We start from the raw sequence: 13,938 nt of genomic DNA, 5'->3' as shown, positions 1-13,938 counted from the left end.
CATGGTACAGATGCTGATTCTGAAGCAGGACAGATAATGTAACATGCCCAATGTCACTCAGACAGCAGGCACTAGAGTTGATGTTCGTTTCTACCTGACCACATACCTCTACACAGTGCCTGGCTTGTTTTATCTTTTTTAATCTTTTATGTTTTGTTTGTTTTGCTTCTCCCTTCCTATGTAGCTATTACTGTGCATAGAGTAAATGCTCCATACGTGTTTGCTAAATGAAATTTGCTTAAATCAAGATGAAAATTTCTGGAAAAAATGAGTAAAAATATTGAACTGCTTTGATTCACTCCATGAAGAACATCTTCTATTAAAGAGTTTCCCTCAAATTGTATCTTTCTTTTAGGAACTCAAATAATTGAGAATATTATCACTTAATTATGCTAATTTAAATTAGTCTCTTTAATGTATACTTTCATACTCAATAGCCATGCAATTCAATTTTTAGAGTAAAATTTATAACAATTGTCATCAAATAATTATTCATCTATAATCATTGGGCATCAGGGAATCTGCTTGGTTGAATAATGTGAATAAAATTTTATACCACCTAAGGATTACCAATTTTCAAAGAAAGTAAACTCAAAGACTATCCTTAGCACTAAAGCTCACTCTCAGATCTTGATTTGTTGCCAATCAATGAAGTATTCATGGTTCCTTCAGTGCCTCAGGGGGTGTGGTTATGAAAATGAATTGTCATCATGTGTTTCTATGAAAAAGACGTCTGACTATTTAATATTTCTAGGTTTCTGAATTCTGAGTCAATGGAGCTCTGAATCAATGTCAGGAAAAAGTTTTATTAGGAAACAAAGACATGAAACCAAAGCAGCCCAAGGGTACATTTTATAGGATACTGCATACCCTCTGAGTGGACTTAGCAAACCCAGGGAGTCAGGAAGTGGACCCAAAGAGCAGCAGGCTCTTCCAGAAGCAGCATTTCTGCCAAGAACGCAACCTTGGCCATCCTGGGTGTAGGAAGGATTTTGTCAAGCCACATGTCTTAGTCCATTCGGGCTGCTACAACAAAACGCTATAGACTGGGTGGCTTAAAAACAGCAAAGGCTGGAACTCAAGTTCAGAGTGCCAGCATGGTCAGGTTCTAGTGAGCGCCCTCTTCTGGGCTGCAGACTGCTGACCGCATTGTGTCCTCACACATCAGAAAAGGGCAAGAGAGATCTCCTTTATTGTGGCACTAATCCCAATAAAAAAGGCTCTGCCCTCACGACCAAATCACCTCAGCAAGGCCTCATGTCCTGATACCATCACCTTGGAGGTTAGCTTTCAACACAGGAATTTTGGAGAGACACCAACATTAAATATATAGCAGCACATTCTCTGTAGTCCCTGTAATCTTACAAAAATAACAGTCACTTCTGAGGCATCTCATTTGAGCGCAGTGAAGCAATATAATTCCTATGCCTATAGTTAAGCATTTTCCCATAATGTGGTCTGCAAACACCATCCATTCTAACAAGCCTGATATATTCAGCAGTAATTGCATTCTGATGAAACTTCTTGATTTCAACCAAAGGCAACTATTCTAGGAAAGTCTGAGCCAAATTAGTTGAGCTGCTTTTAACTTATATATGAAAGAGGGAGTGGGGAAGAACTACACTTTCCCTTTATTTAAAAAAAGTCCAGAATTATTTATTTCTTTTTAACTATGGTTATTATAAGGTAGTAGCACACTTGATTGCATTTAAATTTTTTTTACTTAGCTTTGTAAGCTCATTTCAAAGATATTTGAAATATATGCTAAGCTGTTCAATAAAGCTAATTTTTAATGATATTCAAGAGATTTTCCCTGGGTTCCCTAGTCGATGTCAGTGCTCCTCAATGAGGAAGGAAAAATCAATTCAATTATCAAAGCACGGTTAATTGCTTTCAAGATTAGGGTGATTTAAAGAGCAGCAAAGTATTTTGTCTGTACTCAGCAGTTTTGGCTAAGGATAGTCTCCTAAGCACACTAGGAAGTTTAAAATTCTGTCAGTTCACTGATTACATTTTTCCCAGTTTTCCCCACACTTGCCATTAACAGAGCTCATGGCAGGGGCTCTTGCACCAAAAGTCACAGCACAAGGTATTGTTTTCAGCTCATATTAACTGTTTCATCTCTCAAAGTTGGGTATTTTTAGGCTTTGGTGCTTGGCACTCCAACTATTTGAATATTTAGCCAAAATAGTTTCTTGAACATGCATAGAACAGAGAAAAAGACATCTTTTATTTCTCTGTTCTATGCTAAGGATTCTCCCACCTCGTATTCACTGATGGCTAACCAGGGTCACTTGAGTTTAGTTAACTTTTGCAGCTTTCATCATGTTGAAAGAGCATTCTAGAAGTTATTAATATGAAGATGAGCAAGATATGGCTTCTGCTCTTAGGAAGCTTATAGTTTAGAGGGGAGTATAGACAAGATAACAAATCATTTCATTCCCAAGGGTAAAATGCAGTTAGGTCCCAGGAAGGGCCGTCTCATGCAGGTTTCCTGGGGATCTGCTTCCTCCTCTGAGGAGTACAGGATGACAGAAGTAGCCAGGGGATGGAGCCCATATCAGAGGTAGCCATGTGAGAAAAAACGAGGAGACATGAGCCAGCTTGGTGTGTGTAGGAAGCCCAGTGTTTGGTATTATTAGCCCCTGAACTATAAGTCAGTGAGGGGTGGGAGGTGAAGAAAGAGGAGGCTCTGGGCCTGCCAAGTGGCGCGGTGGTTAAGAACTGGCTTTGGACACCAGAGGGCCCTGGTTCGGATCCCACATATGAGGGCCAGTCACACTGCCCTCCACAGCTAAGATGCTGAACAACAGCTCAACCTGGAGCTGAGCTGCTGTGAGTCGCCGGCGATGGCTTAGGCTGCAACCCCTGTGGCAATGGGTTGCCATGGGCTACCGTGTGTAGCCAGCAGCCAGCGTGAGCGGCCAGCAGCTGCAGTGAGCGGCCATCCAGAAGCCAGCGACTGATGTGCCTCGCCTGGGAAGAGCGCAATGATGGTGCCAACTTGGGCCAGTGAAGCAACATCCTCCACAACTAGACTGAAGAATAAAACGACAGTAACTTGTCTGTTCCCCTTCCCCCAATTCCCCACCACTGTTCCCATCCCCCCAATTCCTCAATAAAAATCTTAAAAAAAAAAAAAAGAAAGAGGAGGCTCATGTGATAAGCATGGGAGTTGACCCTGCAAGCAATGGGAGGCCACTGGAAGGTTCTAAATGGGGATGTGACATGGCAAATATATGTAGAATGTGTTTTAAATTTTAATATCTTTTTATTATTAAAAAGATAAAAAATTTGGAAATTATAGGAAACAAATAATTATGTGTAGTCTTACCACCCAGAGACAGCCAACACTAACATTGTGCTGTTTTTCCTAAAAATCTTCCAGATGTATACATATATTTTATGTATAGATATGTAAATTACAATCTATAGAAGATGAGGGAGCAGACTTATTGAAAAGATGCTTTGGCCAGCCCACTGTGGAAGAAGGAAGGGGATACAAATACACTAAAGGAGGATGAGGAAGCAGCAGCTGAGCTTTACATGAGGAGAAGAGTCAAAACCAGGAAAACTATTTGAATGCATGGTATTTACCTGAAGTTCATTAGGTTGTCATGTGATATAAATCTACTCCCCTCTCTTCTTTAAATTTCATGAATAAATTTTATGTTGCTCATTTATTCATACTTTTGTGTGTGTGTATGTATATATACATACCTTCCCACCCAGAATTCTTTCTATTGACTAGATAATAGTATATGTCTTTGAATAAGCTTTTGTCAGAAAGAGTAAATGAACAGTCATAACTATTATTTACTTAGCACTTACCATGTGCCAGATGCTGTTCTTTATCTAGATATAGAGTTAATATAGATAAACTCTATATCTATCTATATTAACTCTATGTGTAAATCTATACAAAAACCCTAGGAGTAATTTATTATTATCATCTACTTTATACAGATGTGAAAGTTATGACACAGAGAAGCTAAGTAACTTACCTAAAACCCCACAGCTATCAAGTGACAGAGCTGGAATTTGAGCTCAGGCCTTATGATACCAAAGTCTAAATGCTTAATCATTTAATGGTGCTATGTAATAAAACTCAGGAACCCTTGCATATCTGTGAAGACTTTTACTGTTACCATCACTTTTAAACAATATGAGTAGGTGTAATCAATTAAAATGAAAACTAAAAATTTTTCACTGAATTTGACAATTACAAAGTCATCAAATGACAGAACTATTTTCAAAGGAGCCACAGAGATTGAAACCAGATGACAGGGGGCTTAGAGTAGAAGAAAAGAAGGAACTGTGAACTGGAGTGTGCTATAGGTTTCAGGAAGTATGTTCAGATATATAAATCTATCTATATCTATCTATCACCTATATAACCATCTATCTATCCACCCATATATCCATTTATCCATCTACCTACCCACCTAGCTAGTTAGCTATATAAATGTGTGTGTGTATGTGTGTGTGTGTGAATGTAGACGTAGCATGCCATATAGATGACAACTTTCCTATACACAGAAAGAGACAAGAAAGTTATAGAGTAGATATATAAAGAGAGAGAGCCTAACATGTTTATAGGCTGACAGCACCATAAAAAAGATAATGAAAAATGTTAATAATTGAAGAGCTAAGCCCCAGGGAAACAGGAAGTAGTGGAATCAAGAGCATAAATGAAGAAGCTAGCCTTCAATAGAAAGGACCCCTCTTCCTCTGAGCCTAAAAAGAAGTGGTACAGATGCACACAAGTGTGGTCTACAACTGGGGTCAACCAGAAGTTCAAGTAGCTCCTTCTTACTGCCACCTTTGTCTTTTGAGAGTGAGAAGTATAGGGGTTGAGTAGGTAGGGGTTTTAGAGGAAATGGTGAACACTTAGAAAATGTTCTGAGAAGAGCATATTTCATAGAATAAAGAAAAGATGACCAAGTGGGGCTGCAAGCTTCATTGAGACGGGACACCAGGTGTTTGGGGGGAATTTTTTTCCAGTGGTCTGCAGTTTTTATTATCATCCTGATATTATTAAATATTATTCTGTGTGAAACTTGGAAGTAAGTATTCCTTAGGCAGTATTACATTTAACAACTCCATGAGGCAAGAGTTATTACCTCCATTTTTAAAGGCTCAGGAAACTGAGGTATAGGGAGTTTAAAATAAACATACCTATGTCCACAGTAAAAGAGTGAACCATGGGACTTACTATTCCCTCAAGTACCTAAATGAAGCTGAAATTCAAACTCCTTGAACTCAGAATAAATTACAATTTACTGGATGTATTCGAAGAAGTTGTGTTAGGAAACATCAGCTGAAAACAAGGCAACATGACGTGCAGTAACAAGGAATCCCACAAGTCTTCTCTAATAAGAGCTTCATGCTGAACTTACATGGATTTCTAAGTGATTGAGTCCCACATGATAACAGGTTTTTAAGCGACTGTTTACACAAGCATCACATAGGCATGTTTTCCAAGACTCTACCCAACATGGTCTCAACATACCTTACTATCCTCATTGAATGCTCATCACCATGTTTTAGCCAAAATGCCGGGAAACACCAATAGTTAAGTGTCCAATTTAAGAAGATAGTAAATGTTATATTTAGAACTGATTTTTTGGTCATTCATTTGGGCCATTTGGCCATTTGGACTAGGTCATTAACAGACTGTCTAACTAATCTTCTTGTTGCTCCTGCAGTACTCATGCCACATTTTTATTTCAGCATTGATCACATTTTCCTATAATTGTTGATATGCATATAGTTCTCCTCAGCACATCGAGGATAGAGTATCTCATGATTATATCTGTGGGACCTATTAGAATATCTGCTAAATAGTAGGTGATTTGTATATGTTTAAAAAAGAGGGGCTGGCTGAGTGGCTCAGTTGGTTAAGAGCTCACTGGAGAGTTTGAGCTCTGAGCAACAGCAGTTCGATTCCCGGACTGAGCTGAGCTGCTGCTGAGCCGCCAACAGGTGGCAGGATGGCTCAGCTAAAATAAAAAAAAAAAAGCAAAAAGAAAATGAATAAAGGAATGAATAAGCCAATGCTAGGTATTATCTGAAACAAATGTGACTGCATGAGTTACATTTATGACTAGTCTGTTAAAGTAGCTTCAAATTTAATGTTGATGAAGAGGTACCAAGTAGACTCTGATGGGCTCATAATGAAGAAGACTTAGTTATTTATCCCAACAGCTGAGGTCCTCCAAGATTTGAGCTCAAACGACCTTTCTTGTGTTGGTTCTCTGTATTTCCCTTAAAGTATCCATCACTCTAAACAGTAACTATTCACTGACCCATTTAAACCCCTATTTATTTATATTTTTCTCATCACCTGGGTCAACCTTCTTTTCTATATTTGTAACTTAAAATTTCCCAAGCTCCAAGCTCAATCCCCACCTCTTTGAAGCCTTGTGACATTGCTGTGGTTGGAAGAAATATCTTCTTTTTCTGTACTCACATAATCTTAAACTTTTTCCACTTATTTCACTTGGAAATCTCATTATGATGTGGAACTTTGGCTGAACCATTGGCTAATTTGTGACCTTATAAGGTTACTTGGACTCTATGAACTTCATAATCTTAATCTGTGAAATGGAGAATAATAATAACTGCCTCCCACTGCTGCTATGAAGACTACAATATTGAATGTAAGTAAAATGCTCTTCTTTTTTCTTATAACTGTTATTTGGGTGAGCATCTAGTCTACTAGACTCAAGTTCTTTGAAGGCAGAAGTACTGTTTGATGAATTTTACAATATTCCAAACACAATATTCAAAAAACTGAAACTGAATATATAATCTGTCTGTATCCTTTTAATGTACATATATACTGTGAAGATAATTAGAAACAATTTTTTTCTTAGCTATGTTATCTATTTTCTCCTATAATCCTCATCCCAGTTTATTTTTTTATTAAAGCCCCTCTATATATAAAAAAGTTAGACTATGCTTAGTCATTCACTCTAGATTAGTCATGATTTTATTTATGAGATTTTTTTATTATGTATATATCCTCCAATGTCGATACAATTAACAGCTATGTTCTTTGCTTGTAAACAATGACAATTAACTCTGCCTGGCTTTACCAAGAGCAAAGATAAATATTAGAATGGCTCCTTATAGTTTTTAGAATTAGAACAAAAATTGAAAAATCAGGGCAGAAATCTCAGTGGCCAGAAAGCATGGACCATCTCTCAAGGGTATTGCCATTGGATAACCATCTCCAACCTCTTTCCAGCAACAAATATTTTTGGTTGATATTTTTTCCTGGAAAAAATCATTTGTTTGGCTTCAATTGGATCTTACAGCCATCCAGAGGTGCAAGGGCTCATGATTGGCAGCCCCTTCTGAACCAAAGGAAAGGCAAAGGACAGGAAAAAAACAGGAAACAACTCACTGTTATGTGATGCTCTGTTTTTGTGAGTTTTTATGAACTCCAACTGTGTTTTTTAAATTTCACCTCCCAGTTTATGAGAATAAAAATCGGGGGAATTATAGACTACAAAATGGACTTTGCTCTAACTAATGAATAAGAAATTTTGTTAAATGTTATTTAACTAAGGAAAAGATACCCTAAAGCTCAAAACCATTCAGCACAGGTTATTAAGCAGAGATGGTCATGCACAATTAACCTCATAAATACATTATTGTTTTCTCTGCATTTGACAATTAGACTTCTCAGCATTATCTGTGACACAAAGATTTTGAGGCAAAGTCTATTCAGTGATAGACAAATACTAATATGTAATACTTCCTGTAAGACTCATTCATTCACTCAACATGTGGTTATTGTGAGAACTATCCTGGAGCCAGGGATATAAAGGTAAGCAAAACTGACAGAAGATCTGTGCTCACAGAGCTTACAGACCAATGACAAAGAGAAAATACTCATAATCACACAAGTAAACATATAGCTACAGATAAGGATAAATTCTATAAAGGAAAAGTAAAGTTCTTATGAGAAATACAAGTGGAAAGTTTATATTGAATAATCAAAGAAGGTGCTTCTGAATAAGTGGGAGATAATGATTGTGATAGTTGAGATAAAGATATGGATTCAAGATACATTTTGGGAAACAGATTCTACAGGACTTCAACTTTATTGAGAAAGGATGATTCACAGGTTTCCGGAATGAGAAACTGGGTAAATGGGGGTGACAGGGCCCGGGCAAGTTCAGGCGCGCACAAGCGGCGGCCCTGGGCACGGCCCGGGCTGTCCAGATGGGTGCAGGCTGATGTACGGAACCTGACCCCGGACACACAAACCTTGATACTGGCGCCTGCTGTGCAGAAAACGGGCTCCGGTTACATAAGCTTTTTATGTAAGCATGACTTGCATTTGCTGGAGGGAGCATGCACCCTTCCATGCGCTATCCTCCTGCAAAACCTCTATGTAATGGTTGCTATTGCTGACTAAAGATGCTGGATTCTCCTCATGTCGGCTCTGCATGCTTTCTTTACGCTGGGCATCTCACCGCCGAAAGCTCCCCGCAACCCCCCCAGCGAGGACACTCGGCGTAGTTGGCAGGATGAAAAGGTGAGTGCCCCTTCTGCCCAGGTAGAGGAACCACCCTGAGTAGACAAGATGTGGCCCCAGACATCCCTCTGGTATCCGGTCACGGTGTACCTGCTGGCATGGACTCCGTCGGAAGACTGGGACGCTGTGCGCCCCTGACCGGAAGACGTTGGAAAGCCCTGGAGGCGTTGGAACCCAACGTCCCACTGGCGCACCGGGAGGCGGCCAGCAGGGCGGCCTGAATGTTCCTTGCAGTCTTGCGACATGCTAGTCGAGACATTCAGGAGTACGCGAGCCCGGTGCAGCACTTACAGCACCGGGAGGAGGACTTTGAGCAATGCCTGGTGGCAGCTGAACACATGCTTTAAGGGTCCCCTGAGCTAGAGGTGCCGTCCCAGGATAGCAGCCCACTGGGGCCAATGCAGCATGTCCGACCGGTGGTGCGACAAAGGGTGGAAGTTGAGGAGCTGCTGGCTCCTGGGGGTGGGGCTGCCGGACCACAGGCAGTCTGTTCGGCATATTTGCTACACTGCTTATAGGGCTATGGAATCGCGGGAGCTCGCGAAGCAGTGCCTGGGTGAGTCAGTCCCTGTTTGGTTGTTGCGCTTATGGGATGATGGGGTGGACAACACGGAGTTAAGCCCCACCGAGATGGCGCAGCTGGCCAGCGTCACCACAGTGCCCTCCCTGCAGCAGCGTTTGCAAAACATGCCCCAGACCAACACCCAAGCCGGTAATCAGACCCTGATTAACTGGCTCATGGCTGCTGCCCGCGAGGTCTGGGACAATACAGGGGACTTGCCGGAGCATGTGAGTAAGAGGACCACTTACTTGGACTTGGTGCAAGTCATACGGGAGATGGGCAGATGATGTTTGCTTTACAGTATAACAGTCCCGATGAAGAGATATTCACAGCCCGCATGAAAGACCTTATCCTTGTTAACGGCCCGCCGGGAACTTTTGGGACTATGGCCACCTTGTTAGCTCCCTATACAGACTGGCCCGTCCATGAGGTCACAGGGGCTTTGGCTAGACAGGGGGATGTGGAAGTCCATTGGCAAGGCCGGACTATGCAGGCACGGGCTGTGGCTGAAAAGGGTGCAAGCTGTCCCCATCCCCAGAAACAGACTACAAAAGCCTTGCCTAAGGGCCAGGGTGAGGGAGGGGACCCTATTAAGGTGAGCCACTGGCAAATGTGGTTTGACATGGTGGCCGCTGGGCTGGCTGAGGAGAAATGACACGGCCAGCCCCTCAAGGTCCTCTTGGCCCTCTGGCAGAAGCTACGGCCTGAGCAGAAATTCACCGCAATGCCCCCAAAGGAACAGAAGGGGGTTGCCTGGGAGTTGTGCCTAGCTGACTTCCTCCCTGACTAGGGAGTGGGCTGGGGCACCTGGTTTACAAGGGAGCTAGATGACCTGAGGCTGCATGTTGAACTTTCCATATATTGGTCCCCCCAGGACGTGCAGCAGGTGCTGGCCCTCATGGACACTGGGGCAGACAGCACCCTCATATATGGCAATTGAGACCATTTTCAGGGCCCAAAAGCCACTATTGAGGGGTATGGTGGCCAACACATTACGGTGCGTAGAGCCTCCCTCACCCTGGGCATTGGACATCTTCCCCCCAGGGCCTATGAGGTCTACATATTTCCTATTGCTGAGTAAATCCTCGGGGTGGATGTGCTCAGGGGACTGACTGTCATGATGTCTGTTGGGGAATTCCATCTGTGGGTGCACATGGTGAAAACAGTGGTTAGAGGACATCCCCAGCACGCACCCCTCCACCTGCCACAGGCCACCCAAATGGTTGACATCGGACAATATCATTTGCCCAGGGAGGCATGAGGAGACTGGGCATACTATTTTGAAGTTGGAGGAGGCAGATGTCACCCGGTCCACCCACAGCCCCTTCAACTGTCTGGTCTGGCCTATACGAAAACCAGACGGTTCCTGGAGAAGGACAGTGTACTACCGGGAGCTGAACAAGGTGACCACCCCACCTCCCTCCGCTGTACACTGCTGTCCCAAACATCACGGAGTTAATGGATCGCCTCTCGCAGGTACTAGGATGGTTCCACTATGTGGTAGACTTGGCCAATGCCTTCTTCTCCATTGACATTGACACTGCCAGCCAAGAGCAGTTCACCTGCACCTGGGAAGGCAGACAGTGGACCTTCCAGGTGTTGCCACAAGGCTACCTGCACAGCCCAACCCTGTGCCATGGGCTGGTAGCACAGGATTTAGCTACATGGGCCAAGCCCCTGACCGTGTGCTTGTTTCACTATATAGATGATATAATGTTAACCTCTGATTCTTTTGCAGATTTGGAAACTGCCACCCACAGTCTCTGAGATGCCCTAACAGGTTGAGGGTAGACTGTCAATGAGGACAAGGTCCAGGGCCCTGGCTACACTGTCAAGTTCTTGGGAGTTATTTGGGCAGAAAGACAAAAGTAATCCCTGAGGTGGTTATAGATAAGATTCAAGCATACCCCCATCTGGAGACGGTGAGGCAGTTACAGACTTACCTGGGGCTACTGGGGTTCTGGCAAACCTTCATACCACATCTGGCAATGTTAATGCGACCCTTGCACCAGTTGGTTCGCAAAGGGGAGCCTTGAGATTGGTCCCCTGAAGCCGAGCAGGTGTGCAGGGCGACAAAACGTGCCGTAGCCCAATCCCAGACCCTAAGGGTTGTTGACCCAACCCTGCCGTTCCTCCTGAGTGTCCAGGTGGAGGACTCTGGGTTTGGCTGGGGTCTCTGGCAGAAACAGGGTGCATGAAAGACTCCTATTGGGTTTTGGTCCCAGCTCTGGAAGGGAGCCGAGGAACGGTACTCCCTAGTAGAAAAGCAGTTGGCAGCAGTGTACGCCGTCCTGTTGGCCTGTGAAAGCATCACGGGCCTGCACCCAGTCAGGGTGCAAATAATGTACCCAGTGGAATGTTGGCTCTGGTCCTGGGCCACAAGGCCACAAACCGGCATGGCACAGACGCCAACGTTAACCAAGTGGGGAGCCTATTTAGAACAACGGGCTCAGTTCTCCACTAGTCCATTGACCTAGTAGCTGCATGCTCTTTTGGGGCCCATCGCTTTCTGCTCTGAGCAAGCAGAGGACCCCTTGGAAATGGGGGAAACTCACAGCCCTTTTAAGGAGGGCAAGCCCCCAGTGCCAGCTGACACCTGGTACACAGACGGGTCTTGTTGAGGGAAGCCCCTAACATGGGCGGCTATAGCCCTTCAACCCCTCACTGACACCTTTTGATATGACACAGGTTCCGGATGCTCTAGCCAGTGGGCTAAGGGCAGTCTGGGTGGTTTTGACTAAGGAACCTGGCCCGGTACATGTTTGTACTGACAGCTGGGCCGTGTATCGAGGCCTGACGCTGTGGCTGCCCCAATGGGCAGCCCAAGAGTGGCTGATTGACCACCACCCATTATGAGGCAGGGACCTCTGGGAGGACATTTGGAGATGGGGCCTAAGCACGGGTGCCACTGTGTACCATGTCTGAGGCCATCGGCCATTGCAGGTACTCAGCAATGACGCAGCTGATGCCTTAGTGTGAGTACGCTAGCTTGTGGCGGCCCAGGGTCTGCTGCCTTGGCCGCTTGTCTCCACAAGAAGCTAGGCTATTGGATGCCAGGACTATGGGGCTAGTGGCTACCCACTGGGGCTTACAGCTCACAAGAGCCAAGGTACAACAAGCTGTCTGTCAATGCCCTCAGAGAAGGCGTCTGCCCACCTCCATGGGGCCTGTACCTTGGGGGGCATGGCCCCTGCAAGAATGGCAGGCGGACTATATTGGGCCACTCCCTGCAGACCAGGGAGCCCGTTAAACCCTGACGGCAGTAGACACTGCCACCAGACTGGGCTTCGCTTACCCTGTGGCCCAGGTGAACCAATGACACACGCTCCTAGCCTTGGAGCACTTGTCAGTTGCCTATGGCTGGCCCTTGCTTATTGCCAGTGATTGAGGCACCCACTTTACAGATTCACAGGTTCAAACCTGCAAATGATGTCCAATGGCAACTACACGCCCCATACCGACATCAAGCTGCCAGTATGGCTGGATGCTTTAACAGGTTATTGAAGGACAAGTTAAGGGTATTGGCCCCTCAGTGGAAACACTGGAAAAACCAGGTGCCAGTAGCTGTTTGCATGTTGAACGAGCAGCCACAGAAGATTGGTAAGGCCTCAGGGGACAAGGTAACCGAGGGGCTCCTGTGGCTCCTACAGGTCATGGGGACCGGGGACCTGAAGGTATAGCCCAGGCTACAGCGGGGGATGGTAATCCTACTTGCTCCATCCACAGTAGCCCCTGGTCAGATGCAAGAATGGAACTGGCCTTGGCAGGCTCAGGTCACCCAAGAACCCTGGGTCAACCTACTTGAGCCCTGGGAACAAGATCTAGAGAAGGGCCTGGAGGTCATACCCTGTCTTGGGCACTGGCCCTTCATGGTATGATTGACTTTATCAGCAAGGCAAGCGAGTCCCTCTTACAAGGGACCCCCGCACTATGCTTTTGGCCCATACCCCTGTACATGGTGAACCTAATCCCTGGGCCCCTGCCGACAACCCACAAAGCACAAGTGTGGTACCACTGACCAGGAATTGCCCCCATAACAGCTCGGTGCTATCGCAGGATGAGCACATAGCCTGTATTTTGCCGGAAAGCAGTGACTTACCCATGATGGTCTCTTTATCTGCTCTGTCATATCACCCAGATTAGCTACAGGAAACAGCGTTCTATCCTGGGTGCACACCTTTGCCCTTGTACATAATGCCTTGCACTGCTGGGTATGCACGGAGCTGCCAGTGAAGACTGCTGAAAGACTGCCCTGGTGAGTCACCCCTGCCACCGGTACCAACTGGATAGACCTCCGGCGCTGGGACCAGAACAGTCCAGAGGGGAATGCTCGCTGCCGTGCTGTCGAAGCCCTCTTGTGGAAGCGACACCACAACAACCCCCTTCTCCCCGGCAAGGCTGTGGACAATGGCTGGGGGTGGTTGGTGGGGATTCATGTGACATTGTCTAACCGTGCTCCTCTGTGTGTCGAACAATGACACTCCTCGGTTCCCAACCGTTTGGTGGGCTGGTTACCCGAGGAGCTCTGCCTCAATATCACTGTTGTAATGGACCCTACTCGCTGATGGGTTGGCTGCCGTATAGTGAGAATGACACCCACTGATTTTTTGCCAGGTGATGCTTTTGGGTTTGTGGTTGCCACGGCTGGACATATTTGCCCTCCCAATGGACAGACCACTGCACTTGGGGGCTCCCCTTTATTCAAGGTCGCCTCCTGCCCACGTTGCCCCAGAGGCTGGTCAATTGGTACCCAGTTTACCATCATTTGCACCAAGAAAAGCGGGTGGCCTGGTGGCTTTACCCCTTAGGCATCTTGCTGCCAGGG

General features: G+C 45.1%; 1 pseudogene; it reads right to left on the bottom strand.

The window, feature by feature from the left end:
- LOC109395501 (methylglutaconyl-CoA hydratase, mitochondrial-like) overlaps positions 1-8,796 on the bottom strand; it is a 16,746-nt pseudogene extending 7,950 nt beyond the window's left edge.
- Between the last annotated feature and the right edge of the window lie 5,142 nt (positions 8,797-13,938).

The sequence above is a fragment of the Hipposideros armiger genome, unplaced genomic scaffold, assembly GCF_001890085.2.
Source record: "Hipposideros armiger isolate ML-2016 unplaced genomic scaffold, ASM189008v1 scaffold_474, whole genome shotgun sequence".
NCBI classification, from domain to species: domain Eukaryota; kingdom Metazoa; phylum Chordata; class Mammalia; order Chiroptera; family Hipposideridae; genus Hipposideros; species Hipposideros armiger.
The sequence above is the reverse complement of the archived record's forward strand: the minus strand, read 5'-3'. Positions and strand labels throughout refer to the sequence as shown.